Below are 20,761 nucleotides of genomic sequence, written 5' to 3'. Positions count from 1 at the left end.
CATATACCACCCTCATGGAGTCTGTTTCTGACCTTTTGAGCAGACACATGCACATTTGTGGCCTGCTGGAGGTAATTTTGCAGGGCTCTGGCAGTGCCCCTCCTGCTCCTCCTCGCACAAAGGCGGAGGTAGCGGTCCTGCTGCTGGGTTGTTGCCCTCCTACGGCCTCCTCCACGTCTCCTGATGTACTGGCCTGTCTCCTGGTAGCGCCTTCATGCTCTGGACACTACGCTGACAGACACAGCAAACCTTCTTGCCACAGCTCTCATTGATGTGCCATCCTGGATGAGCTGCACCACCTGAGCCACTTGTGTGGGTTGTAGACTCAGTCTCATGCTACCACTAGAGTGAAAGCACCGCCAGCATTCAGAAGTGACCAAAACATCAGCCAGGAAGCATAGGAACTGAGAAGTGGTCTGTGGTTATCACCTGCAGAACCACTCCTTTATTGCTAATTGCCTCTAATTTCCACCTGTTTATTCCATTTGCACAACAGCATGTGAAATTTATTGTCAATCAGTGTTGCTTCCTAAGTGGACAGTTTGATTTCACAGAAGTGTGATTGACTTGGAGTTACATTGTGTTGTTTAAGTGTTCCCTTTATTTGTTTGAGCAGTGTATAATGTTTACATACCCTACATTACCCATCTCATATGTATATACTGTACTCTATATAATCTAATGCATCTTTATGTAATACGTGTATCACTAGCCACTTTAAACTATGCCACTTTGTTTACATACCCTACATTACTCATCTCATATGTATATACTGTACTCGATACCATCTACTGCATCTTGCCTATGCCATTCTGTACCATCACTCATTCATATATCTTTATGTACATATTCTTTATCCCTTTTACACTTGTGTGTATAAGGTAATAGTTGTGGAATTGTTAGTTAGATTACTTGTTGGTTATTACTGCATTGTCGGAACTAGAAGCACAAGCATTTCGCTACACTCGCATTAACATCTGCTAACCATATGTATGTGACAAATAAAACTTGATTTGATTTGAGTAATGGGACAAAATTCACCCAACTTATTGTGGGAAGCTTGTTGAAGGCTACCTGAAACGTTTGACCCAAGTTAAACAATTTAAAGGCAATGCTACCAAATACTAACTGAGTGTATGTAAACTTCTGACCCACTGGGAATGTGATGAAAGAAATAAAAGCTGAAATAAATCATTCTCTCGACTATTTTTCAGACATTTCACATTCTTAAAATAAAGTGGTAATCCGAACTGTGCGAATGACCTAAGTGCTCTTTGCCACAAGACCACTTTTCAGTGGGACTACCTACGCATGGCACATTATCAGACATGATTACGGCATAAAAGGGTTTCATGTCAAAACAATGACTCTTTCAGTTGGTGAGCCCCTCTAAGACATCTGCCTTTAAGTGTTTCTGCAGGGGTAAAACAGGGAGGGATGCTCCCACTATCCATTCGAAGGTGTTGATGACTCTCCACCTCATAGAAAAGTGTGAAAGATGTGTGTTGGTGTTTTAAGAGAGATGATGATCACACCGTTGGTGTCCTACAAACCACTGTTGACAAATGACTCCACAGAGACACCATTCGGATTTGTCACTGTGTCCCCTAATGCAGCCAGTCACCCACAGCTTGAAATGGTTACTAAAGAATTCACTGTGACCCTCATCTCACTCTTTCTCTCTTTCCTTCTCTCTCTCTTCATCCTCCCCCCCTCCTCCCTCTCTCTCTCCCTCCTCTCTTACCCTCCCTCCCTCTGTATACTGTTCTAAACCATTACTCCAGCCATTTTTCTCTTTGTCACAATAACAACCCACTCCCGCTCCTTAGCGAGACGGACAGCGCCTCTTTGGTGTGTGTTGTGTTGTAGGCCCTCCTCTCTCAGGCTACGTACCAAATGGCACCAGATTCCCTTTTATAGGGATTTTTTTTTTTACCAGGGTCCATAGGGCTCTGGTCCAAAGCAGTGCAATATATAGGGAATAGGGTGCCATTTTGGATGAGTCCTCAGGGGTTGATTTAATGGAGCCTGACAAAGTGCTGTCATTGTTTTGTAAGCAGCAGGGTTTCGTTCCCTCCCACTCTGAGAGAGATGGCTAGGGGTTGGAGAGAGACTGAGGTTCAGGAGAAGCAAAGAGGAGACTGAGGAGTAGAGTAATTCTGAGCACCATCGCCTGGGTCGTGTTCATATTGAAGCAGGGAGGGACTGGTGCAATAACACATTTTTGTTTTCCGTTGCATGCCCTAATGAACACAACCCTGATGTTTCATCCATCACACGTCATTCAATAAGCCCTCAGGGTTTACTAATCCATTAACAACCTGCTGTATGTCATGCAGCTGTGACTGTGACTGAATATATCTGCAGGTGTCTTTGTTGTGTATTTGCTGCTCATAGCTTTGCCCAGCTGGTTGTTTACTAAGCAAATGCCCTCATCCACTCAAAGGGTCACAGTGTTGGCTACATTTCTGTCTTCATATGGACTTTATATTTCTTAGCATGTAGCATCTGGGCTACCAGCAGTAGGGCTGTAATGCTGTCTTCCTAACCACTTTTATTTCAGCTGTCGTATGGACCGTCATGGATAGACAGCTACACGCTGCTGACCAAGGGTATATTTGTCTGTCAGCATCTGTCAGAGAGAAAGATAATCCATTTACTCTGTCCACACACACAAACATGCGAGCACAGACACACCAGAGAGAGAACAAGTTGTCTTCAACTACCGTAGTTCATTCATTCAACGAGATTACACTTGTAGAGACAAAATCCCTTCCCTGCAGCCTAGTTGTGGTGTGATGTTTAGTGGTTATACTGCCTGTGGCTCTGCTCTGCTTTCAGCCTGCAGCTCGTCTCTTCACAGATGGAACCAGAGCTTTTGGGATTTGTGTGTGGGTGGACACACATACACTTTAGCATAGCCATGCCAGTGTGTTGCATGCCCAAAATCAGCCCCCTCCCCTGGGACTCCTGTCTGTCAGGCTGTCCTGCTGGCCTGGATGGACAAGTTACTCCCTAATATACATCTAAGTCTTCCACTCTGTGGACAGGTTTCTCTCTTAGCTCCTCCTCTATCCATAGGTTATCCATAGGTTAAATGTAGGCAATACAGTCGTAGTGGGGGAGTTAGAGACTTGACTTTGGCCCTGGGGTTGTTGTGGAGCATCGACTGTTAAAAAGGGATTATAGTTTGACTCTGACAGTCTCTTTGGGCTGATGTAACTTTGAGAAATGAACCGAGGCAGACAGCCTGTCCCTGTCTGTCAGGAGTTCATCTCTTCTCGACAACAGATCAGCTAAAGGTCCTCCTCACTACATTAGATAATGGGCACATTTAAACTGATAAAACGGTGTATTAACACAGCAAGCACATCTATTTTAATGACCGTAGAGACTTCTTTATATTTATACATCTACAGGTACTCATTTCTCTAGTCAATGTCTGTATATTTTACCTCGGCACGAAGGCGCTCACTTAGACTGATATTTTCCAGCACTCGGCTTTACAAATTAGGCCCAGGCAGTTACCAAGGATACCGATTTTTGTCTGAAACGTCAGACTCGTTAGTTGATGCACACTGCTCTCCTCTCCTGTTCCCCTCACCTCTCTCTCTTTCCACTTCTCTTCCATTCTCTTCTCTTCTCCACTCCTCCCTTTATTGCCTCTCCTCTGTTTTCTTTCTCTTCAGTAAGAGAAAGCGAAGCATGAAGAAGGAATAGAGAAGGGTGAAAGGAGGCTATCAATTCTTAATAGTGTTGTGAGAAGTGGAGGGAAGGAGGGAGACACTGGTATGAAGAAGTGGAAGTAAGTGAGAAAACACATTATGAGGAGAAGGGTTGGACTGACTGACTGCCAGCAAGCAAAAGCTGGAAGCCTGTGTAAACCTCTGATCACATCTGTCAGTGCTGCAAAGTACAATGCCTTTCAACACGACATCCCCATTCTAGTGTGAATGAAATATAGATGATGATGATGAAAACAGAGAGGCCTTGGTTCCTATTACCATCCTCCATTTAACACATCCAATCAGACCAGCGCTGGTATGTTCCCTGTATAACTCACATTACAACATTAGGTCTTTATGGGCCTGTGCACAGCCACTCTACATGCATTAGATGTTATGTTCCCTCACCTCTCTGCCTTACACTCTGGTTGGGTTTAACAGCTTCTACGTATATTACATGCCTTCTGGCATAGAACAGAGAGCTATAGCTGTGTTAGTAATTGCCCGGCCCAAGGGGACAAATCAAGTATTTTAAATTGAATTGAACTGTTGTCTTGGGGGCTGTGTGTAACATGTAGAAACCCAATGGGCAGGGAAGAACAGCCAGGTGTGATATGTAACTGATTTTTGTGTAACTGTTTTTAGGTGCTAAACCCAATGGGCTGGGATGCTATGGACTCCCAGCAGAGAACGCTGCCATCGAGAGAGGCCTTGACCCGGAGGAATGGACGAAGAGGTCCAATACAAGATACAACACAAACACCTCTCTCTCTCTCTCTCTCGCTCTCATTCCCCCTAACGTCCTCCTCTCCCCTGTCTGTCTCCGTCCCCAGTAATATCCGGTCCATGCGGGAGCAGCTCGACAGCCTAGGGCTCTGCTTTAATTGGGACACGGTGAGTAATGGGAGGAGCTGAGCACCACCTCCAACCTTCCGGTGGGAGGCTCTGTGTGGGTGGATTACTCTTTTCTCTTGTGTGTGTGTGCGTGTGTGTATGAATCATCTTGTGGATCCCCTCTGCTTCCCTCTCCTCTGACCAGGAGGTGACTACCTGCCTGCCAGACTATTACAGGTGGACCCAGTGGCTGTTCGTCAAGCTCGGCCTATCAGAAAGAGGTAGGTTCGGGGTCCTTGAGTCTGAGTCTGTCCAATCCTTGTCATAGGCTGTCTCAATATTCCAAAGTGGTTTCCTCTCTTCATCTCCTTTCCATCTCTGCTGACGAAGAGATGACAACACTTTGAACTAATGTGATGCAGTCATGCCCCTGGTATTGTCATGGGCTGTGTGTAAGAGCTCCAGGGAGGCAGGATGAGGGAGACACGCCCCAGGAGGATGACTCTCAGGCAGGCCACAGAGGCTCAGTGGCATGGGGAACAGTCTTCAGTAACTATGGAGCCTCCTTTGGCTTTGTGAGGAAAACACATTTTGTATAGTAGATTACAGACAATCGGAAAATCTGTGCTGTAGTGGAGAGGTCATGTAGTTTAATCAGATGCAAGGTATTTTGGCACTCGTATCAGTAGACATCTGTCTCTTTCTCTGATTCGATCAGCTCTTGTGATGTTGGCTTATGTCTGTCTTTGTGTCTGTGTGTAGTAATTGTAATCTGTGCATGTGTGTGTTCCAGGCGGTGGTGAACTGGGACCCTGTGGACCAGACGGTGTTGGCTGATGAGCAGGTGGATGACAACGGGCGCTCCTGGAGGTATGGAGCTCTGGTGGAGCAGAAATGACTCAGGCAGTGGTTCATTAAGACCACCAACTACGCCAAGGTAGGTGTGTGTGTCTCGTGCGCATGGAGGGTGTGTTGGTGATAAGCCCGTCAAGGGTCAAAGGGCGTCCTATCACATCAATCTCACCACCTGTGACTTTTGGCATAATCTGATTGGCTGGCTACATTAGAGGCTGTGTGAGAATGGAAGGGGGGGGGGGGGGACCCCTCTGACATCAATCACTGCAGAAACCATGGCAGCCACTTCAGCCCTGGCTGTGGAACAAACCTGGGCTCAAGTAGGATCTGTTTTATTTCAAATAATTTAGCTGTGATTGAGTGATCTTACCTGGCACAATGGAACCAATGGAATAGCTCCAAAAGTGGAAACTGCAAAGCCCACCCATCTGGCATGTTAGACTGGGTCAATCAAATTCTCAGAGTATTTGAAAGAAAATAAATACTACTTGAACCCAGCCCTGGCTGTGTAATCAGCAGCCTGCTGAGAGTGTCATTCCCAGGCTGGCCTCGCCGGTCCTGGCCAGTCTGACTGATGAGAAACCTCCATGTCTCCAGCAGCAGGGTCTCATAATCACTACCAGCCACTACCAGCTACGCTCTGGGTTGAAATGACCCTCTCTGGAGATTTATTCCACCCATGGGTTAGGCGGCACACTCACAGGCTGAAGAGCGTGAACACATGCAATCACTCACACACACACACAGGCAGCTTGAACCTGTGCACATGGAGTGAGAGTAACTGAAGGTGCACTGATTCAAACCTCTCCAGATGAGGAATGGTTGGTACTGAGAGGCTGTGAGTGGAAGCCTTCCAAACTTCTCTGATTGGTGGGCCAGAAGGTCAGGTTCCCTATGCTGTTAGAGCCTTGATTGGTTAGGGTTGCTTGATGTGTGCGTGCTGGTAACATTTCCCGCTTCCCCACTTCCCCTGGTAAAAACATACTCACGCATTAACCAGCAGGCTTCAGCAGTATGACCCTGTCACTAGGGTTGTAAAATGGTCTGAATTTTTCCATGGGATGTTAAGCCCGGGAATTTTGCTTAAATTCATTTTAAAAAATTTGCTTTGCTTTTTTGTGGGATACACATAAGGCAATTCTAGGTCTTGTGGCATATTTTGGTTAAACCATCCCCAATTCAGTGGAATTACAACCCTCTGCATGCACAGTGCATTCTTCCATCACATGTGCACTGCACTCTTCTATCACATGTACAGCTGATTCTTAAGATCTTGCACACTAATGAGATGCTATTGAGCCCACACTACTACACTGTCTGAGCCAATGACTACATACTTTCTGGTCAGTTTTGATTACAATACTGGGTGGGGTGAATATATTTTATATGACGTACATGATATTTTGTTAACGAGTAAATAGTAGAGTGCAGTCATTTCTAACTTGTTAACAATTTCTGCTAGTTAGTTTTTGCTACCGTGTGGGTTTTAGCTTGCCGCGGCCGGTTACGACAGAGCCTGGGCGCGAACCCAGAGTCTCTGGTGGCACAGCTGGCGCTGCAGTACAGCGCCCTTAACCACTGCGCCACCCGGGTGGCTGGAATCAAAAAATTTTTAACGCAATGGAGGAACATAGTCAGAGAAATGTTGATGAATGTCTTGCTCAAGCTGTGTATGCAACTGGTTCACCTCTGATGCTCACAGGCAATGTGTATTGGAAGAGATTTCTGAATGGTCTTTACCCAGCATACAACCCTCCAACCAGACATGCTTTATCTACTCAAGGAGTAGGAGTCTCTCCAAGAAATGGTCCATATCACAGTCTGCCGATATGGACAGCCCCATCAAGAGGATCCTCCTGGATGATGTATTTTGGGAGTGAGTGGTAAGCAGCCTGAAACTCCTGAAACCTATAGCAGTAGCCATTGCATGGATTGAGGGAGACAATGCCATCCTGTCTGATGTTCAGACTCTGCTTGCAGATGTAAGAGAAGAAATCCATACTGCCCTGCCCACTTCACTGTTGCTCCAAGCAGAGGAAACTGCAGTTCTGAAATGCATCAAAAAGCATGAATACTTCTGCCTGAAGTCCATACACGCAGCAGCATACATGTTGGACCCCAAGTATGCTGGCAAGAGCATCCTGTCTGGTGCAGAGATCAACAAGGCCTATGGTGTCATCACTACTGTGTCTCGCCACCTTGGCCTGGATGAAGGCAAGGTTCTTGGCAGTCTGGCGAAGTTCACTTCCAAGCAAGGGCTTTGGGATGGAGATGCAATATGGCAGTCGTGCCAACATATCTCATCAGCCACCTGGTCATAGGGACTTTGTGGATCTGAGGCTCTTTCCCCTGCTGCCTCCATCATCCTCCAAATCCCACCAACATCAGCCGCCTCAGAGTGCAACTGGTCCTTGTTTGGGAACACACACACACCAGAGCATGCAACAGGCTGATCAATACAAGGGTTGAAAAATTGGTGGCCATCTGGGCAAATTTGAAGCTTTTTGAGCCTGACCATGAGCCATCCTCAACAAGGATGGAAAGTGACAGTGAAGATGAGGTCTCAGAGCCTGATGTTCAAGAGGTGGACATTGAGGAGGTCCAGGGAGAAGACATGGAAGCCTGAGAGGATGACGGCAGGTAGCCTAGTGGTTAGAGCGTTGGGCCAGGTTGCTAGATTGGTTGCTAGATCAAATCCCCAAGCTGTCAAGGTAAAAATCTGTCGTCCTGCCCCTGAACAAGGCAGTTAACCCACTGTTCCTGGCCCGTCATTGTAAATAAGAATTTGTTCTTAACTGATTTGCCTAGTTAAAGGTTAAATAAAAAAACAACCAAAGCTTTTGTTTCTAGACTATCAGTTTACAGATGTATGTTGAAAAGGTTTTTGGGAGATGCGATGTATCATTGGAGATCATTCAATATTCCCTTTCTTTTGTTGTTCAGTGAAATCACCCCATGTGAACAGAACTCGTTTCATTAAATTTAAATTCATAACTAAATAGTTTTTTAAAATTTAAATTGGAATAATTTGCAGTTATGTCTACTTATGATAAGTTACAAGGGATAAGAGCGTCTGCTAAATGACTTAAATGTAAATGTAATGTTTATGTTTCTGTCTCCATATGGTTTGGTAAATATATCCTATGCAAAAAAACATCTACATTTAAATGGTATTAATATTAATTTGTATATATTTCCATTAATTCCCATATAGTCCCGTTATTTCCCATATATTCCTTTTAATTCCCACGGAAAGTTTCCACCTCTGAATATTCCCCAAAATGTGCAACCTTACCTGTCACTGCACTTTACATCTGAGATTCACACACACACACACACACACACACACACACGATGAACACAATTAATACTTACATTGACAATAGATGTTTTCTATTTCGTGCATAATCACACACACTGATGGGACTCTCATTTGAACACATCACACTGTAGTGTCATGTAAATCAACAACATGGCATTCACTTCAATTACCAGCCTCGCACAGGCTACACATACATTCATCCTTTTACACAGGCATACAAACATACACACTCTATTAAGCTTTGATAGATTGTTCCATAGGCAGCCTCAGATATATTCACATGCATGTGTTAAGGTATATTCACATGCATGTGTTAATATTTAATGTATGAACGCATGTAGGAGAGATGCTACAAAAGATGCAGGGAATTTTACAGCTTTACTAGGTTGCCATGGAAACCCTTGGAATTGGCCCAGCCATAGGCCTACATCTCTGGTTAAACCTGAGGGTTTATGTGGCTCCGATGATGTTGTTTCTTTTCTGGAGACAAAGACACAATTTAGTTTAGTTTTTTTCTCTTCATCTCACCTCCGTTCCCCTCAGCGGGCGTTTGTTCTTGGTGACATCGCTGTGACACTTCAAGGCAGGGTGTCTCAGACACCACAGCCTGCTGGCAGCCAGGCTGTATGCTCTCACTGGCATTGTTGCTAGGCTGCTTGACTGACACACAGACACCAGGTATTTATGACAAGACACCAATCTCTTTCTCACTCTCTCAGATTCTGTCTTTCTCTCTCTCTCTCTGATTGTCTCTCTCTCCATCCATGCTTTAGAAACGGTGAAATAACATTGATACACACTGCAATTACAATCATCCTTATCGCCATTGTTAGTTTTGGTTGTATTGCTGTTATTGGTGTTATTACAGTGTGTTGGGTAGAGATCTCAGAGGGTGGTTTAGTAATGGGTTGTGACAGTGGGGGAGAGGTATATCAATTTGGTGCTGTTGCCTTTTTATATTCATTCAGACAGAAGAGGAACGCAGCTGGGGCTTTCTGGCCTGCCCCTTTTTGTTATGCATAGCTTCCTTTTAAGAATGTGTGTGTGTGTGTGTGTCTCTTTCTCTCTACATCTGTATCTCCCTCTCATTATGAAACTGTTGAGTCATGAGCGATTGCTTTGCGATAAATGCAAAAGTAGGCCTTGTGGAGGTCAGGATTTCTAAAATCCCTCTTTGACTACATAATATGAGACGAGGTAGACTGTGGTATTGTGCCAGGAGATTGACCGAGCTTTGGAAGAGCCTCTCGGGGTAAAGAGGAAAAGTCGATGATGTGCTGATCTGGGACTTGAACCCAGTGGGTGTTCCCCAAATGTACACAGTATCTTCATCTAACATTACAATATGATTTAACATCTTTAGGATATATTTAGCATCAGTATGATAAATTTAAAAAAGTATGATGTATCTCTCTCTCCCAGCCCCTCCTGGACGCCCTGGCGGAGCTGCCAGAGTGGTACGGGGTCAAGGCCATGCAGGCCAACTGGATTGGAGACTGCACCGGCTGCTACTTTGACTTCCACCTCAAGGTTAGACTCACATGTCTCATCTGTTCCTTCTTGTCAGTCCATCCTGGTTTAGTTTAGACTACTTAGTTTTCCAGGTATAAACATTTTAAGGTATTCTAGGATTATCACTAGGATTAGCCTATAGATTCTCACCTGCTACATCATTCTCATTCAGCTAGCAGCACCAGTCATCCCTCTGCAACCAGCAATTTAATCAAACATAGTGACTCTGTGTTTATTTCCATTGAAATATCCAATGAACTTTTAGAATGTTGAAAGAGTATTGACATTCTAAAATGGTTTTGCTAAAAGCCTATTGTGATCTCCAGTCACCCCAGTCATAGAATTCCTTGCAGCAGACGGAGGAAATGTATTAGGTTGATGCCTTCCTTCCTTATTAAAATCGTAATCATATTTATGGTAAGGGGGGTTGTGACTCTTTCTCACTGTGTGTGTGTGTGTGTGTGTGTGTGTGTGTGTGTGTGTGTGTGTGTGTGTGTGTGTGTGTGTGTGTGTGTGTGTGAGTGAGGGGGGGGTTCTCATAAATCAGTCAGATCCTGGCAGAGTGGGTAATTAAAATTAGTGCCATCGGTGGTTTTGTAGATGGGAAGCAGGAACCAGTCCCATTACATCTTTAACATTGTCACGGGTGTTCTGTACTAAATTACTCCCAGAGTATCTGTATTATGATTCTGTATTTTTGGTGACAATTTAATGGGATTTCTGTCAGGCGATAGCATGTTAACGTATTAACGTTAAAACATGATCAATTGCTAAATATTGCATACAAACCTTGCTATGGTGTTTTCTTTTTTCTTACCAACTAGTGTTATGTTTTTTTTTTAAACTCTCCTTTACCCTGATCAACAACAAATGTAGCCAAGTTACTGTCCTTCCATGTATTTATCCATAAACTTTGTGTGTGTCTCTCTATCCTTCCCTCCATGAATGGGGAGGAGACAGGGGAGACTCTAGCAGGCTACACCTCCAGCCCAGAGGCAGTGTTTGGGGCTGCCTACCTGTCCATTGTCTCCTCCCACAGACTGCTGCATGGTACCAGCCCAGTCCGCTCAGCTCTGGAGAGAGTCCTGCAGACAGGCAGAGGTAGGAAGGAACCACTGTCCAGACCTGGTAGTCTGTGATCATTTTTAAGTGCTGCTTTAATCTAAAGTGGCTTACAATAAATATTTAGTATATGTGGCCCATTGTAACTCTGTCAGAGCAATGGCACATTTTACTGAACAAAAATATAAACTCAACATGCAACAATTTCAAAGATTTTACTGATTTACAGTTCAAATAAGGAAATCAGTCAATTGTAATACATTTATTAGGCCCTATTTTATGGATTTCACATGACTGGGAATACAGATATGCATCTGTTGGTCACAGATACATTAAAATGGGCCTCTGGATCACTTCATGGTATTTCTATGCATTCAAATGGCCATTTATTGGGATTCCCCTGAATCGCTCTCTTTATCTATCTCTTTCTCTCGCTTTCCCTCGCTCTCTCTTTCTCACTCCCCCAACTCTGTCACTCTCTTTCACTGTCTATTCTCTTCTCTCTCTCTCTCTCTCTCTCTCTCTCTCTCTCTCTCTCTCTCACACACACTATTCTCTCTTTCTCTCTCTCTCTCTCTCTCTCTGTCTCTCTCTCGGTCTCTGTTTGTTGATAATGAGGCACCAGGGGAGAAGTGCTGACTCCTGACCTTTGGCCCCCAGACTGCCTGACAGAGGTCACAGCCCACAACCTATTTACCGGTCAGGAACTTCCCCTGGTGATCTCCAGCAAGCAGGAGTTTGAAGGTCATCTAGACACTGTCATCGGTTCGTGGATGTGTGTGTGGGTTTGAACGTCCACATGGCTTGCACATACAGTATGTACTCACTGTGTATTATTGGCCTCTGAGCTTTTGTTCGTCTCTCTGATTGAAATTTGATTGAAATAATCTATTTATAAATCCCCTTTTACATCAGTCGATGTCACAAAGTGCTATACAGAAACCCAGCCTAAAACGGCAAGCAATACAGATGTAGAAGCATGGTGGCTTGGAAAATTTCATGAATCACATTCAGCCTTTCACTGTGTCCTGTACATGTTTGTAGATGTCACTGTGCCGGTGTGTCCTTGAGCCTGCAGTGTGTCTCTGTTGTACACTGGGCGTTTGGCTGCTGTTGGAATGATGTAACTTTAACTCTCTAGAAGGGAGTTCCCTGCTTGGTGCTTTTGGTGTTTTTCTCACTCCACGAGTCCACAAGGAGGGCAATACCCATGAGGAACTAGCCATATCCCAGCAACCCACGGCCCCCTCTTTTTTTTAGGCCCTTGAGACCCCGACTGAGTTGAAATTGGTCCAACTTACTGTTAATGGAATAATAGAATACACAAGGTGCAATTTTGAAATTTGGTTGTGCATCAGCAGTCACTCAATTAGCCAATGTCATTAAAAAAATGTAGGTTGGTAAGTTAGTCTAGCGGCCAGCTACAATGGGGCAAAAAAGTATTTAGTCAGCCACCAATTGTGCAAGTTCTCCCACTTAAAAAGATGAGAGAGGCCTGTAATTTTCATCATAGGTACACTTCAACTATGACAGACAAAATGAGAAAAAAAATCCAGAAAATCACATTGTAGGATTTTTAATGAATTTATTTGGAAATTATGCTGAAAAATAAGTATTTGGTCACCTACAAACAAGCAAGATTTCTGGCTCTCACAGACCTGTAACTTATAACCTGTTTTAACCTGTTGCGACGAGCAATCCCGTATCCGGGAGCGTAATTATAGCCTCAAGCTCATTACCATAACGCAACGTTAACTATTCATGAAAATCGCAAATGAAATGAAATAAATATATTGGCTCACAAGCTTAGCCTTTTGTTAACAACACTGTCATCTCAGATTTTCAAAAAATGCTTTTCAACCATAGCTACACAAGCATTTGTGTAAGAGTATTGATAGCTAGCATAGCATTAAGCCTAGCATTCAGCAGGCAACATTTTCACAAAAACAAGAAAAGCATTCAAATAAAATAATTTACCTTTGAAGAACTTTGGATGTTTTCAATGAGGAGACTCTGTTAGATAGCAAATGTTCAGTTTTTCCAAAAATATTATTTGTGTAGGAGAAATCGCTCCGTTTTGTTCATCACGTTTGGCTAAGAAAACCCCCCGAAAATTCAGTCATTACAACGCCAACTTTTTTCCAAATTAACTCCATAATATTGACAGAAACATGGCAAACGTTGTTTAGAATCAATCCTCAAGGTGTTTTTCACATATCTATTCAATGATAAATCACTCGTTGCAGTTTGGTTTCTCCTCTGTTCAAAATGGAAAAATGCACGCACCTGGAGATTACGCAATAGTTTCGACGGAGGACACCGAGTGGACACCTGGTAAATGTAGTCTCTTATGGTCAATTTTCCAATGATATCCCTACAAATACGTTACAATGCTGCAAACACCTTGGGGAAACGACAGAAAGTGTAGGCTCATTCCTTGCGCATTCACAGCCATATAAGGAGACATTGGAACACAGCGCCTCCAAAATCTGGCTCACTTCCTGTATGAAATTTCATCTTGTTTTCGCCTGTAGCATTAGTTCTGTGGCACTCACAGACAATATCTGTGCAGTTTTGGAAACGTCAGAGTGTTTTCTTTCCAAAGCTGTCAATTATATGCATAGTCGAGCATATTTTCGTGACAAAATATCTTGTTTAAAACGGGAACGTTTTTCATCCAAAAATGAAATACTGCCCCCAGAGGTTCAAGAGGTTAAGAGGCTCCTCTGTCCTCCACTCATTACCTGTATTAATGGCACCTGTTTGAACTTGTTATCAGTATAAAAGACACCTGTCTACAACCTCAAACAGTCACACTCCAAACTTCACTATGGCCAAGACCAAAGAGCTGTCAAAGGACACCAGAAACAAAATTGTAGACCTGCACCAGGCTGGGAAGACTGAATCTGCAATAGGTAAGCAGCTTGGTTTGAAGAAATCAACTGTGGGAGCAATTATTAGGAAATGGAAGACATACAAGACCACTGATAATCTCCCTCGATCTGGGGCTCCACGCAAGATCTCACCCTGTGGGGTCAAAATGATCACAAGAACGGTGAGCAAAAATCCCAGAACCACACGGGGGGACTTAGTGAATGACCTGCAGAGAGCTGGGACCAAAGTAACAAAGCCTACCATCAGTAACACACTACGTCGCCAGGACTCAAATCCTGCAGTGCCAGACGTGTCCCCCTGCATAAGCCAGTACATGTCCAGGCCCGTCTGAAGTTTGCTAGAGAGCATTTGGATGATCCAGAAGAAGATTGGGAGAATGTCATATGGTCAGATGAAACCAAAATAGAACTTTTTGGTAAAAACTCAACTCGTCGTGTTTGGAGGACAAAGAATGCTGAGTTGCATCCAAAGAACACCATACCTACTGTGAAGCATGAGGGTGGAAACATCATGCTTTGGGGCTGTTTTTCTGCAAAGTGACCAGGACGACTGATCCGTGTAAAGGAAAGAATGAATTGGGCCATGTATCGTGAAGGAGTGGCTTCGTAAGAAGCATTTCAAGGTCCTGGAGTGGCCTAGCCAGTCTCCAGATCTCAACCCCATAGAAAATCTTTGGAGGGAGTTGAAAGTCCATGTTGCCCAGCAACAGCCCCAAAACATCACTGCTCTAGAGGAGATCTGCATGGAGGAATGGGCCAAAATACCAGCAACAGTGTGTGAAAACCTTGTGAAGACTGACAGAAAATGTTTGACCTCTGTCATTGCCAACAAAGGGTATATAACAAAGTATTGAGAAACTTTTGTTATTGACCCAATACTTATTTTCCACCATAATTTGCAAATAAATTCATTAAAAATCCTACAATGTGATTTTCTGGATTTTTTTTTTTCATTTTGTCTGTCATAGTTGAAGTGTACCTATGATGAAAATTACAGGCCTCTCTCATCTTTTTAAGTGGGAGAACTTGCACAATTGGTGGCTGAACTTTTTTGCCCCACTGTATCTAAACTTATAGGAAGCATGGTCGAATTACCGACTGCGGTGGGGCTCATTGTTTAACAGTTATCATATTAAAAACTGCAAACATTTTCCTCCACTCTATTGCAAAATGTGTAGAATTGCAGGGAATTAGTGTTATAAAATGTTATGTGTGTGATAAATGTACTGTGTGTGTGTGTCCCTGGCAGGTATCGCCGACAGGAGTGTAGAGGATGCTTCTGTGGCCAGGGCTCTGGGTCTGAGCTGGAGCCCAGTCCTGAAGAGCCAGGAGGATGGTGGACACACACTGCTGAACTCTGCTGAGGTCTGTCTGGACACACAGCAACACACACTGTCACTCTACACAACGTTACCAGTAAACCAGCTTTTTAGTCATTCTACCAATTTTTTTTATGGCTATTAATGGAAGACCCTTATTTATGGTAGAATTAAGTATCGGCAAATAGTTGTTTTGTTTTCGTGAATTCGTGTCTGTTTGAGCTGTCATCCTGTTCTCTCTCCGTCCATCCCCTTCTTCTGTGTAGTTCACAGGCCTCAGCAGGGAGGAGGCATTTGACTCCATTACCCAGAAGGCCAGAGAGAAAAGTGGGTGGCCACCTGACCAGCACCAAGCTCAGGGATTGGCTGATTTCCTGGCAGCGGTACTGGGGCACGCCCATCCCCATGGTGCATTGTGGGTCTTGTGGTCCTGTGGCGGCCCCTGAGGAGCAACTTCCAGTCACCCTCCCCAAACTACTGTCCCTCATGGGGAAGGGGGCATCCCCTCTGGAGCACGCTGATGATTGGATCAGCTGTACCTGTCCCAGGTGAGAACACACTGACACTCTGAGTGAGGTGTGAGAACACTTCAGTTGCATACCAAATGGCACTCTATTCCCTATGTAGCACACTGCTCTTGACCAGGACCCATCATCCTGGGTCAGAATCTAATGCCATCTGGTCAAATGTCCAGTTTGGAAATGAATACTGGTGCTGTCAGTTGGATTGGAAGTTCATAGCTAGTTCACAAACATAAGTGACGGAGTTCACTTTATTCCAGTTACTTATATTAAAACCAAATATTTTTTCCAAGGTTGTATATCTTTCTCAATGGTTAGTCAGCGACTTGCTCTCTTACTCTTAGGTTCAGGCAATTATTTCTGATGCTTTCAGTTTTCTACTCCGTCAGTTTCCCCTTTTTGCCTGTACTAAAAGTCAGGATAAATGAGTCCAAGGCCAGATCAGCTTTGAGTACCGACACCCTCCCTGTGATTTCAGAGAGTATACAGAAGGCATCCCATATGGATTCTGGTCAAACGTAGTGCACTATAAAGTGAATAAGGTGCTATTAGTGATTCAACCACTGTGTATTGAGGATATGAATACCGGCTAGTTTTTAACACACAGGGACCAGGGTTATGTAATGAGTGACAGATGTCACCGTGGTTATATAAACCAGCTGAGGCCTACATGCCGGGCATGTCTATGCCCCCACCACACAAAGACAGGCAGACGGTGACTGTCAATGAAATGCTGCTCGTTAAACGGCGGCTGCATCCCAGATGGCACCCCATTTCCTATATAGTGCACTACTATTCAAATCAAATCAAATTTTATTTGTCACATACACATGGTTAGCAGATGTTAATGCGAGTGTAGCGAAATGCTTGTGCTTCTAGTTCCGACAATGCAGTAATAACCAACAAGTAATCTAACTAACAATTCCAAAACTACTGTCTTATACACAGTGTAAGGGGATAAAGAATATGTACATAAGGATATATGAATGAGTGATGGTACAGGGCAGCATACAGTAGATGGTATCGAGTACAGTATATACATATGAGATGAGTATGTAGACAAAGTAAACAAAGTGGCATAGTTAAAGTGGCTAGTGATACATGTATTACATAAGGATGCAGTCGATGATATAGAGTACAGTATATACGTATGCATATGAGATGAATAATGTAGGGTAAGTAACATTATATAAGGTAGCATTGTTTAAAGTGGCTAGTGATATATTTACATAATTTCCCATCAATTCCCATTATTAAAGTGGCTGGAGTTGGGTCAGTGTCAATGTCAGTGTGTTGGCAGCAGCCACTCAATGTTAGTGGTGGCTGTTTAACAGTCTGATGGCCTTGAGATAGAAGCTGTTTTTCAGTCTCTCGGTCCCAGCTTTGATGCACCTGTACTGACCTCGCCTTCTGGATGATAGCGGGGTGAACAGGCAGTGGCTCGGGTGGTTGATGTCCTTGATGATCTTTATGGCCTTCCTGTAACATCGGGTGGTGTAGGTGTCCTGGAGGGCAGGTAGTTTGCCCCCGGTGATGCGTTGTGCAGACCTCACTACCCTCTGGAGAGCCTTACGGTTGAGGGCGGAGCAGTTGCCGTACCAGGCGGTGATACAGCCCGCCAGGATGCTCTCGATTGTGCATCTGTAGAAGTTTGTGAGTGCTTTTGGTGACAAGCCGAATTTCTTCAGCCTCCTGAGGTTGAAGAGGCGTTGCTGTGCCTTCTTCACGACGCTGTCTGTGTGAGTGGACCAATTCAGTTTGTCTGTGATGTGTATGCCGAGGAACTTAAAACTTGCTACCCTCTCCACTACTGTTCCATCGATGTGGATAGGGGGGTGTTCCCTCTGCTGTTTCCTGAAGTCCACAATCATCTCCTTAGTTTTGTTGACGTTGAGTGTGAGGTTATTTTCCTGACACCACACTCCGAGGGCCCTCACCTCCTCCCTGTAGGCCGTCTCGTCGTTGTTGGTAATCAAGCCTACCACTGTTGTGTCGTCCGCAAACTTGATGATTGAGTTGGAGGCGTGCGTGGCCACGCAGTCGTGGGTGAACAGGGAGTACAGGAGAGGGCTCAGAACGCACCCTTGTGGGGCCCCGTGTTGAGGATCAGCGGGGGAGATGTTGTTGCCTACCCTCACCACCTGGGGGCGGCCCGTCAGGAAGTCCAGTACCCATTTGCACAGGGCGGGGTCGAGACCCAGGGTCTCGAGCTTGATGACGAGCTTGGAGGGTAATATGGTGTTGAATGCCGAGCTGTAGTCGATGAACAGCATTCTCACATAGGTATTCCTCTTGTCCAGATGGGTTAGGGCAGTGTGCAGTGTGGTTGAGATTGCATCGTCTGTGGACCTGTTTGGGCGGTAAGCAAATTGGAGTGGGTCTAGGGTGTCAGGTAGGGTGGAGGTGATATGGTCCTTGACTAGTCTCTCAAAGCACTTCATGATGACGGAAGTGAGTGCTACGGGGCGGTAGTCGTTTAGCTCAGTTACCTTAGCTTTCTTGGGAACAGGAACAATGGTGGCCCTCTTGAAGCATGTGGGAACAGCAGACTTGTATAGGGATTGATTTAATATGTCCGTAAACACACCGGCCAGCTGGTCTGCGCATGCTCTGAGGGTGCGGCTGGGGATGCCGTCTGGGCCTGCAGCCTTGCGAGGGTTAACACGTTTAAATGTCTTACTCACCTCGGCTGCAGTGAAGGAGAGACCGCATGTTTTCGTTGCAGGCCGTGTCAGTGGCACTGTATTGTCCTCAAAGCGGGCAAAAAAGTTATTTAGTCTGCCTGGGAGCAAGACATCCTGGTCCGTGACTGGGCTGGGTTTCTTCTTGTAGTCCGTGATTGACTGTAGACCCTGCCACATGCCTCTTGTGTCTGAGCCGTTGAATTGAGATTCTACTTTGTCTCTGTACTGACGCTTAGCTTGTTTGATAGCCTTGCGGAGGGAATAGCTGCACTGTTTGTATTCGGTCATGTTACCAGACACCTTGCCCTGATTAAAAGCAGTGGTTCGCGCTTTCAGTTTCACGCGAATGCTGCCATCAATCCACGGTTTCTGGTTAGGGAATGTTTTTATCGTTGCTATGGGAACGACATCTTCAACGCACGTTCTAATGAACTCGCACACCGAATCAGCGTATTCGTCAATATTGTTATCTGACGCAATACGAAACATGTCCCAGTCCACGTGATGGAAGCAGTCTTGGAGTGTGGAGTCAGCTTAGTCGGACCAGCGTTGGACAGACCTCAGCGTGGGAGCCTCTTGTTTAAGTTTCTGTCTGTAGGCAGGGATCAACAAAATGGAGTCGTGGTCAGCTTTTCCGAAAGGGGGGCGGGGCAGGGCCTTATATGCGTCGCGGAAGTTAGAGTAACAATGATCCAAGGTTTTACCACCCCTGGTTGCGCAATCGATATGCTGGTAAAATTTAGGGAGTCTTGTTTTCAGATTAGCTTTGTTAAAATCCCCAGCTACAATGAATGCAGCCTCCGGATAAATGGTTTCCAGTTTGCAAAGAGTTAAATAAAGTTCGTTCAGAGCCATCGATGTGTCTGCTTGGGGGGGGGATATATACGGCTGTGATTATTTTCGAAGAGAATTCTCTTGGTAGATAATGCGGTCTACATTTGATTGTGAGGAATTCTAAATCAGGTGAACAGAAGGATTTGAGTTCCTGTATGTTTCTTTCATCACACCATGTCTCGTTAGTCATGAGGCATACGCCCCCGCCACTCTTCTTACCAGAAAGATGTTTGTTTCTGTCGGCGCGATGCGTGGAGAAACCCGTTGGCTGCACCGCCCCGGATAGCGTTTCTCCAGTGAGCCATGTTTCCATGAAGCAGAGAACGTTACAGTCTCTGATGTCCCTCTGGAATGCTACCCTTGCTCGGATTTCATCAACCTTGTTGTCAAGAGACTGGACATTGGCAAGAAGAATGCTAGGGAGTGGTGCACGATGTGCCCATGTCCGGAGTCTGACCAGAAGACCGCTACGTTTCCCTCTTTTACGAAGTCGTTTTTTGGGGTCGCTGCATGGAATCAATTCCGTTGACCTGTTTGTGAGGCAGAACACAGGATCCGCGTCGCGGAAAACATATTCTTGGTCGTACTGATGGTGAGTTGACGCTGATCTTATATTCAGTAGTTCTTCTCGACTGTATGTAATGAAACCTAAGATGACCTGGGGTACTAATGTAAGAAATAACACGTAAAAAAACAAAAAACTGCATAGTTTCCTAGGAACGCGAAGCGAGGCAGCCATCTCTGTCGGCGCCGGAAGTCCTATTGACCAAGGTCCACCGTGCAAACCCAGCTTCTCATGACAAAGACCCTCACCAACATAGGATTTCTTCATGGGGAGATTCCTCCTTTAAAAAAATGATAGTTCCATGATTGGAAGTGGAATTTTGATACAGTAACTAGGAAATGCTGTTTCAACAGCTCAGTCAGACAGTCATACAGAGAGAGAGATGGGGTCGTCTGATCTGACGGCTATATCCAGAGACGTTCTCCTCCTCTTCCTTTTCTCTCCATCTTTTGTTGACGGCGTCTGAGGAAATTCACCCTCTTAACTCAACGATCATGTCCAATTAACCGTCGGGTGGAGGGTACAGAAGGTGTTTGATGAGAGATGGTGGGGGAGATGGTGCTTTATCTGTCTGTCTCGTCCTTGAGAAGTCATTTCCTCCACCGCTGATATTGTCTCTGCTCCCTGTCTGCCT

General features: G+C 44.9%; 1 pseudogene; it reads left to right on the top strand.

Annotated features, from left to right (window-relative positions):
* The window catches only part of LOC115114006 (probable leucine--tRNA ligase, mitochondrial), a 77,189-nt pseudogene that overhangs the window by 16,631 nt on the left and 39,797 nt on the right, over positions 1 to 20,761 (top strand).

This window comes from Oncorhynchus nerka, linkage group LG3 (assembly GCF_034236695.1).
Source record: "Oncorhynchus nerka isolate Pitt River linkage group LG3, Oner_Uvic_2.0, whole genome shotgun sequence".
Classification (NCBI taxonomy): Eukaryota; Metazoa; Chordata; class Actinopteri; order Salmoniformes; family Salmonidae; genus Oncorhynchus; species Oncorhynchus nerka.
Note: the sequence above shows the minus strand (reverse complement) of the source record. Positions and strands in the feature narration are given on the sequence as shown.